This window comes from Thunnus albacares, chromosome 19 (genome assembly GCF_914725855.1).
Source record: "Thunnus albacares chromosome 19, fThuAlb1.1, whole genome shotgun sequence".
Taxonomy (NCBI): Eukaryota; Metazoa; Chordata; class Actinopteri; order Scombriformes; family Scombridae; genus Thunnus; species Thunnus albacares.
This window is the reverse complement of record NC_058124.1, coordinates 16,048,666-16,058,367: the sequence shown is the minus strand read 5'-3', so window position 1 is coordinate 16,058,367 and position 9,702 is coordinate 16,048,666. Positions and strand designations below refer to the sequence as shown.

Sequence of the window (9,702 nt, the reverse complement as noted above, 5' to 3'; positions counted from 1 at the left end):
CAGTGACCTTTCTCTTTGTTTCTTGTTGAATTGTTGTTTGACTAATGTAGTCATATCCGTCCTTTACTCATTGAGGATTTGATCTCTCTCTGGTGTCTTTTTCTATGGCTCTCTAATGAAGGAGGACTGCTAAGGAGGTAAATTCAAACGTAGCATGCATAATTTTAATTTCATTGTTTTGTTGTCATACAGTGCAGATATTTCAAATGGTAAAATTGTCAGTAGTAATGTAAAGTATGCTGCTAATACAGTATATAGCAATCATATTGGGAACTTTGTCATTCCTCCTCTATCTTTAAGGCTTTTCAAGCCTCATCTGTAATAAGTAGGAACATTTAAAGCTAACTCATCTCCCCTGTGGTTAAATGGACAAATGTATAGCCTAACCTAGAAATTACATTGATATACTACTAAATTGCAACAGCAAATAAGTTTTGCTAGAAACGTAATGCTGGCTGAATTACATTTTCTCTCAACATAAAGAGAAAATGTCAGTTTGCATATTTGGCAAGTTGCAAAAATGTTGATCCTGAATGTATGAGTGAAATGGTGTGAGACAACGTAGTCCTGCATGTTGTACACCCACCATCCACCCCAGCCTCCTCCCTCTGGCTTCATGGCATTATATTAGCGCAGCACTTTACTCATTCAAAAAAAAAATGTTGCCCGTGAACATAATACAGGCAGAAATTACTTTAACCGCAATCACCATCATTGGGAAAACAATTTAGTTCTATATGAATGTAATTTCTAGGAGACAGAGTTGAGTCTAAACATTGCACACATTAGTTCAACAGTCCATGACTTTGCATAAGTTGTAAATTAACCAACTAAATTTAATATTAAATAAAATAAAATGTTTTGATTTTTATTCTTCAGGTAGTGTTTTATAAAGGACTGAACCCCTTTTGCTTAAACTGAAATTTTGGTTGGTGCCTGTGCAACATAACCCATCTTAATATCAGTAAAGCATCTATGTCCTTCTCTAAGTATTTCTGTTATTGCAGACTGCCTGGACTTTCCTACAAACGTATATTAGAAAATACTGCAAAAACACACTATTCCTAAATAAATTCATGACAGCTGCATGGCAGAGAGAGGTGCAAACAGGGGAATGAGGATGGCCTGCATAGTGTAAGAGTGAAGAATCCTTACAAATACAGTGGTGATGGATGAGGGTTGACATATGGAGGGTCGATAATTGACCAGAGGAACAATGAAGTCTGAGGAGGTACAGTAGCATGATAAAGTTTCTAATAAAGCTGCTACAGTACACTTTTTTTGTAAATGCACTAAAACATGCAAAAAACACAAGTGTAACCTCAAGGCTCAAATGTCAGTTGGAATGATTTTCATAATAACAAGGTCAACCAAAACAAAAATCCTTTGACTCTGCTGTCTAAAAAACAAATAGAGAGAGTCCTCTGCAGCCTTAAATCAATGCAGTTTTCATCCTTAGTGCCAAGCTTTGGATCTAGCTGACCTTAATCAGGGTGTACAAAGAGGAACGATGAATAAGTGTGTATACACATAACAACAAAGCATATCCCAGTAATCAGCAATATGCATAATCCCTGTGAGAACAAGAGCATTTGAGTCAGCATATGTAGAGAATTGCATTACTTTATTACATGAGCATTAAATATTTTTATATTTCTTGAGTTTGTACACAAAACCGGCACATCCAGAGCAAGTAAAGGCTAGAAAGAAGACAGTTTATACAAAAATATACACCTACTGAATACAAGCAGAACGTGAAAGAGTCTGTGAAACTTCATTGGTAGAACAGTGGTTGCACTATATGCAAGAATCAAGCACAATGTAAACTCTTTACCTACCTGCAGCTGTATCTCAAAACTAGTAAAATTGCCCATAAATGTGAACTGCCCAGTCGACTTTATATAAGCAGACATTACAAACTCCATGAAATGCCATATACAATTTTCCTATTATATTATGTTAAATTACGACCATGTTCCATAAAAGACCGGTAAAACTTCAACAAAGCTTACAGTGATACGAACAGACTTGAGATTTTTTCCTGAATGTTTTATGGTCCAGTGTGACTGTCCTTTGAAACTTAATACGTAATGCTCCTTTACGTCTTTCCTCCAATATTCAATGATTTAAATGGACAGAAAGACATAGACACATAGCTGGACTGGCTAAAAGACTGATAGACTGATACTGTACATAGTGACCTAGTATGACCATCTCTATATTCAATAATAAACATCTCTCAAGCATTTTATATGTAATGTATATGATTCCTTTTGGTTTCTCTACGCATCTATGCAGTCCTTACTTTCTTAAGTTTGTTAACTTATTTGTTCTTTCTCTCGCCACACCAGTTTTTCTCAAGACAGCCGCTGATTTTTTTTTTCCCAGTGGGTCATTGTGGCTCAGAGTTAGGACATTGTGTTTTCATGGTCAGTACCTTAACCCACTGAGTCACCAGGATGCCCCACCCTACTTTTTTTTTTTTATATTTTCCCATATTAGATTCATTGTTTGTTGTGAAACATATAACCAAGTCATATATTTGTTTGCCAAGGTCAATTCATTATTTGTCTAAAACTATTATAACTCATTCTTACCAATGACCCTTAGATTACCACTGGCAGGAAATCTATTGTTTGTTCAAGAAATTACAGTATTACCCAATTCTTGCAACAACGGAAAACTTTAAGGTGAATAATGATTGGAAAATATATAAATAAAATTGAAAGAAATACATCATTAAAATCTATTTTAAATGCTATTTTTCACTGGTGAATTTCAAAATACAAAGATATGATCAGTTACTACAACAAAGACATTCAATGCAGAGATCAGGTTACACAAAAAGGAAAAAAAAAAGACAATGTAATTGTAAGGATATGTTCATATCTTTCAAATCTTTGATTTCAGCTACAAATGTGTATCTCCAAAATGTCAAATTTTCAGAAGCTGATCAAAACTAGCTTGCTTTAGTTGGATGTTGGTGCTTTTCTGACACAAAATCCGGAGTGTCTATTTTATTTTTCATACAACAGTGACAATATTACTTATCTAAATAACTGTGTGTATTAAAATATTAAAATAGTGAAATAATAATTTCAATATAAATAAATTAACACTCAAGTGATACTTCCAAACTAGAAAAATATATATATATAAATATAAAAATATCAATCATAAAGTAAAGAGAGAAATAGAGGGACTAGAAAATCCAGCCAGACTGCAACTTTTACCAACTCTTCCCAAGGCAAGATTCACTTTCGTGTTAAATTCTTGCCAAGTGTTTTATCTGTGAGCTGGGTTGGACCCAGAAGCCGTAGATTTGAGGCTGAAAGAAAAAAGACTTGACTGATTCTCTGTGGTGGTCCAGCTAAGAGTGTGTAGCCAGGATCGTGACCACAACCACCATTATCAGCGGAAGGAATGAGCCAAAAACCCATGGTTACAATTTCTATGTAATTGTGCCTTATCACCACAGAAAAGAAAGACAAGATATGTTACAGTCTTTCTTTGGTCTTTTTTTTTTTTTTTTTTTTTACTTCTGCAGAGATGAAATAAGCCAGTTTCTTAGAAAATACACGTGAAGGCAAACCTAAGAGCTTGACATATAAGTTTATAGATTGTCAACAAGATACAGAGGATAGCAACTAAAGACTGTCTCAAAATCAGAGTTGGCATCTCTTTAGCCCTCAATGGAAGATGCAAGGGAATCTCTATCTTGATGTAAACTGAGCTTTAGTGAAGGAGGCTCTTTCTGATGAGATTGCATCATCTGTGAACACAGACATACAGTGAAAGTCAGCCTTTACTAAAACCGATGAGCTGTACTGTAGCTGTTTCTACAGAATTTCTACAAGACTCCCTCGCTCCTGAGGTCACTGATCTGTGTCATTATTGGCCGACAAAACTCCACTTCCCCCTAACAGTGTAGGTGGCTACTGATAAGATAACACAGTAGATTTGGACTGGATTTGGTTGTTTATTAGTATTAGATAGTATGTATTGTAGTTAGTTAGTGTTATATTCCAAGGAATTCTACTCATACTGGACAGGAAGTAATGTGCACTTCATGTAGTTTGCAAAAGACACTGGACTCTAGCATGAAAGTCAGACGTGTTAGATGTGTATTAAACTCCACAGCCTTACTTTCTTCTTCACTTTAACCAAGCTACCAGACACCTGATTATATACATTTATTAATCAACAAACATCTTGTTACACTTTATTTATAACTGAGCTGGATGCTAATGAACCTGCACAAGTCTTACCTTAAGACTGTGTAGTGTTTGCACTTATGTTAATATTTTGTTTCTTGCACCTATTTATTATTTTGCATATGTCCTTGTCTGTTCTATGTTGCACTGTGTCCCCTGAAGAATGACATTTCTCTTTCCTTTATGTATACTATGCATATGTGAGGAAATTATATTAAAATTGAACTTATATTAAAACTGGCAATGTGAGCTGCCTAAAATTAACTGCACTATCTTTCTCTAACCTGAGCCATACTTTGCTGTCAATGCCATAAGCAGATGTTATAAATCAAAATAACTGAAAGAACATTGTCATTAATGTCATATTACTGAACTCTGTAACTCTGGGGTTTTGCAGAAATGTCCATTATTAGTATTCTGTCTGGCAATGCGGATGCTATTACATATGCAAGTCTACTAAGACACCATGGGTGACTAAGTAACAATCTGTCCAGGGACTACTGATGAAGAAAGCTTCTGGCCAATTCTGGCACATTTACAACTGTTGATTAAAAAACCAAAGAAAGAAAGAAAGAGATAGACTAGCCGACCTTTTGCTTGAAGTTTCACAGTCTATTCTAACAATCTACCAATTTATTGTGTCAGTGTCACAGCAGCAACTTTAGGCATTGGGATTCAGCCCCATGGGCACACTGATCTTTGTAAGAAGCCAAAGCTCAATTGTTTCATACTGCAAGTGTAGTAGTTGGAGACACAGCACTCTGGTGAGTTACCTTTTCATCCTTCTCTTAAGACTACAGTGTTCCTGTTGTCCTTAAAGAGCAGCTCCTATAGGGTTGAATGGCCTCATCTTGATTGGGTGTCCATGCAAATTTTAGTGCAAACAGAAAGAGACATGAGACATTAAGCAAATGCAGCACCGTTAGAGGATGTTGCCTGTGATTACAGGGCAGTTATGATGTGTTAGTTTGGATCCCACCATGTATTTTTAAGGCGGATGTGGAGCTGCAGAGGAGTATCACCACTCACTGAGAGCTTTTCACAGCATCACAGATGAGCCCTCCTCCAGTGGAGATGAGAGGAGAGGAAAAACATTTGGATTATATTCCTGGGGTCAGCATAACATTGGAAATGGAAGTGGCTAAGGGGGCTGATTCATCTGAGCAGCACGAGGTCCGCCTCCCTCAAAATGATTCGGTTGATAGTGAGACCAATCCCCTGATGGAACTGAACGTCCTCCCCTGAGGTTAACATGATGAGCCCGCTCGCACAATATGGCTTCCATCAATGCCTGTGTGGTGTGAGAGGCTGTTAAAGAGGAAATCACACCCAGGAAGGTGAAATGTTAGACTCTGAGCCTTTTTAAGGCATTTTCTTACACTGCCAATATTATTTTGAGGCTAGCTTTGAGGCCATGGAAAATAAGGGTGATTAAAAAATACTGTACTGTTTTGCTAGTGATAATTAATCATCAGCTTTTCATATTGAAGACAAAACAGCTACATCGTAGCCTTAGAGCAGGTAAAAATCATTGAAAAACAGGGCACACATTATGTGCTTCAGTGGATAAGGTGTGTTATGTATCATTTGTTTGAATCACACCCGAAGCAACATCAGCAAACCAAGAACTGTGATGACCTGACTCATTTTTGGTTTTCTATGAAAGATAGTACAATAGAGGGAGGTGTAGGACCAGGAGTGGCCCCTTCCAGCATGGACAAGCCCGTTATATTTCACTGTGACTGTAGCTTACATGATTACATATGAACTTCATTGATTGACTGAAAACGTTATTCAAGTATCAATCTTTAAAGTATCAAACACTCACCTCCTGTAGACTTGAAGGGTGGCTGTAAAAAGTTGTGGAGGGTAGCAGCCATCGTCAGCGGACACAATATTTCATTGATGATCCAGTTTCGCAGTGAGAACAAAGAATGAAAATATTAATAATAAACTACTGAAACCATTCCTGACTTATAAAGAGGAGCAAAATCGGCTTCTCCGCTGTCCATCTATTTGCCAGTTTTTTACCAACACTAATAGTATATATTGTCACCAGTACAAAACTACTTTTTTCCACTGTGAAATCTGTTCTTGTCACTGTCGGAGTCATTGTAACTGACCACAGAGACGTGGTGATTTTAAAGGCAATGATTCAAGTTGACCACAGTCAGTTTCCCCCAATGAAGACATTAAAACTTTTCTCAGAAACCTTTCAAGACTGTGTGGGTGATCGGTGAGGTCATGGAAGGTGTTTATCTATTTGGTCATTAAACTACTGTGTGGATGGAAGCTTTGTGGTTTTGGAGAAAGTCTTTGTACTAAAGGGAACATCTTAGCCTTGGTCATTATGATCATGCAGAGCACTCACATAATCAAATCTCATGAGGTGGTTCCCATACTAAGAACTCACCAGTATATCAGTGTGCAGCACATCTTTCCTTATACCAAATGTAAATCCAACTGGACAAGTGGGGAAATAGAGATATTGCTCATTAATCCAGGTTTTTCCACTATGTTGTGCGTTTTTTTTGCACTGACCTTCGGTATAAGTGGTCACTGAATGCAGCTCACATTAGTAAATCTCACACTGTGTTTATGTTTACATTTTGTCACAAAGATGTTGATTTTTGTCAGGCAGTGAGCTTCAAAATGCGACCACCTGTCCTCTTTATTGCTGTCATGTGATTTTGCTCCATGATCTATTCTAAAGATGCTGTTGGCTTCAGTGAAACATCAACAAAGAGATGTATATGTGATATATACATAGACAGTACATAAATTGCGATGCTACATTTCATGAACATTAAGTTTACATGGATATGAGTTTCACTGCAGCACTGTTTTTGTAGACTGGCTTGATGAGGAGCTGCATGAGAAGGAGTTTTGAACAAACAAAAATTTCATGAACTAAAACTAAAATCTTTTTTACGGACACACAAAAATTCATATTTGTGATGTTTAGTTTCTCTTTATCTTTCATGTCCCAAGGGCGTGATGCCCGCTCAGTGTTGTCATGCCGTTGTTCGTACAGAAGTGAATTGAGAGTACAAACAAATTAAAGGCAGTGCTTCAGCAGGAAGACATAAATAGCAAACAAGTCTGAGAGAATCCAAGGTTATGAATAAACCTGTGCACAACCAAAGGCACACCCAAAATCCTACAAGCACAGTTAAAGTCTGACTTCAAACACTACATGTGGATATTAGTTTAAGAACATGCAGTTCCTGTTGTACAGATGCCAGCCCCTATATTAATATTTCTTGATTGTACACTACAGTTTCAGAAAAGTTTATAACCGTTGAAGAAAATGTTTTTCTTCTGATTTTAAGAAAAAACAGTGGGTTTTAGGAGAGTTGTATTGTAATGAGTGATGAGTATATTGCTGAGTCTGAATAACAAAATAAATATGAATGAATAAATCAATGAATAAGTAACTTGGCCTGTTTTCTAAAGTTTCTATTTTGGTATTCAATTTTTATGTAACAAATTACTGAAGATACAAGGATGTATAATATTCACTTCCAATATTTGTCCCATATATTGATCTTAATATTTTAAACAATTATTAAATTATGCATTGAAAACCACAAATATATAATGTTATAAATGTTGGATTGCACTCGAAATTCAACATTTGTAGTAATTGTACAAAGAAATTGAAGTATATTGATGTTGACAGAAGTTAACCAGGGTTATGTGCATACTTTTATGGAGCATAGTTAGCTCAGAGTACAGCTTTTGGGCTGGTGGAAAGAGCAACTGGGGTGATATTAATATTGAATTTAGTATAATATTTAATGAGTAGGAGTAAATTGAACAAATATATGCATCTGAAAATTGTAAAAACTTATGAATGACCACAACCATCTTACATTTAGAGTCAATTTGAGGATAACAGATATGACAAACTTACATTTTTATTATATTTTGCAATATTACAATATTTATATTATGTAGATTAGGTGAAATAATAATATTTCAAATTTAGGGAAATATATTATTATTACAGCTAGTGTGTGTCTGTGTGTGTGTGTGCTGTAGCCCTAGGAAATATATTACTGTAAAAAGAGTAAGTATTTATTCTCACATTATGTCTCTCGTGATAAATTCTCTAACGGCACTTAGCTTTGAGAGGTTTCGATTTCAAACTCATCCGTCATAAACAGCCAGATCAAATAAAACCTGTCCCAGAGAGTGTCATAATATCTGAACATCTACTCTTCACCTGCAGTAAAATCTGGAGTTTTGTAATTAGATCACTGGACTTTCTCTCATGCCCAGAACAATTTCTATAAACTGAATTTATAACGTGGAGTAGCTTAAAGGTTTTAGTGGCTATCACATAAAGAGAGAGGGAGAGGGGAACAAATGTGTGAAAGAGGGGAAAAAAAAACAGAAAGACGGAGATACTTGTCAAATGGAAAGCATAACTTATGAAAAAGTAAATCTGGTTTTGGTTTACGCGCTGGACTGCTGCTGGTCTGTCCATATGTCAGTATAACATTTATAGATTTTACATACACACTTTTGCTCACAAATCAACAGCCTGTCTTTTTCCTGTCTTTTTCTCTCCCTCTGTCTGCATTTCCCTCTTCTCTGTCTTTCCTCCCGTTTGTGCATTGTGTCCCTCGACTCTTAGAGCAACCACACACACACACACACACACACACACACACGAGGAGATTCTGTGTCTGGAAGATGAGATTTTAAAAAGTTGTTTTAAAACTTTGAGGCGTTTAGTAAAAGTGCAGATATAAATCTGTCTTGGTACCACCATGACACATGGCATTAACCAGAGAGACTCACAGAGAGAGAGAGAGCTCTTTGGAAATATGTAAAGCTTTGTCCTTTGTGTTCTTAAAGCTTATTAATTTGAAGAGAGAGGAGAAATAAGAGGGATACTGTTGACAGATACTATTGAAAGTTAATAGATTTCGTGAGACCTCATTTTTTTCTTTTCTCCTCATATTTATTCGTGATCTAATGTACCGCACTGGTAGAAATACAATCCTTTGTCCAGATTAGACTGTAACACTGATTGTACTTAATGGTGATGTCACTGACATGCATGAGTACTGTCAGCTGGTAACCCAGTTACTCAAGTAACATGTAAACAAATCATCACTGTGTTAGAATAACCGCAGTTTAACAACTTCTCTTACAATCAGTGTATTTATGCAGAAGTTGGGGCAAGTTCTCATGGTACTACCACCTGCACAAAACTGCATAGTCACTACATTTAAATACACAATTACATTAAGAATGATCCTTTTAAATGTGGATTCTTATGTCACCTGCCTTTGGACACACACAGGTAACATAAGTCTGTGAGCATAATCTAGTTAAGATCATTGTATGATTATTGGAAACACAGTTAAGATGTCTGTCAATTTGAATTAGGTTACTTCTTCCACTTTAGTTTTTTTTTGCTGTATGTGCAAACTTGAACTCCCTGTATCCAAGTTTTCTTCCATTTTCTTTTGAA

General features: G+C 36.2%; 1 long non-coding RNA gene across 2 annotated transcripts; it reads right to left on the bottom strand.

Moving 5' to 3' along the window:
• Positions 1 to 1,667: 1,667 nt before the first annotated feature.
• On the bottom strand, positions 1,668 to 8,152 carry LOC122969283. 2 transcript variants are annotated; one of them, XR_006398967.1, is made up of 4 exons: positions 6,043 to 8,152; positions 5,244 to 5,522; positions 4,988 to 5,064; positions 1,668 to 3,772 (listed from the first exon to the last, which is right to left on the bottom strand). It is a non-coding gene; the product is annotated as an uncharacterized LOC122969283 (long non-coding RNA). The 2 variants fall into 2 exon arrangements; XR_006398966.1 differs by having other exon boundaries at positions 4,988 to 5,522.
• Positions 8,153 to 9,702: the final 1,550 nt, after the last annotated feature.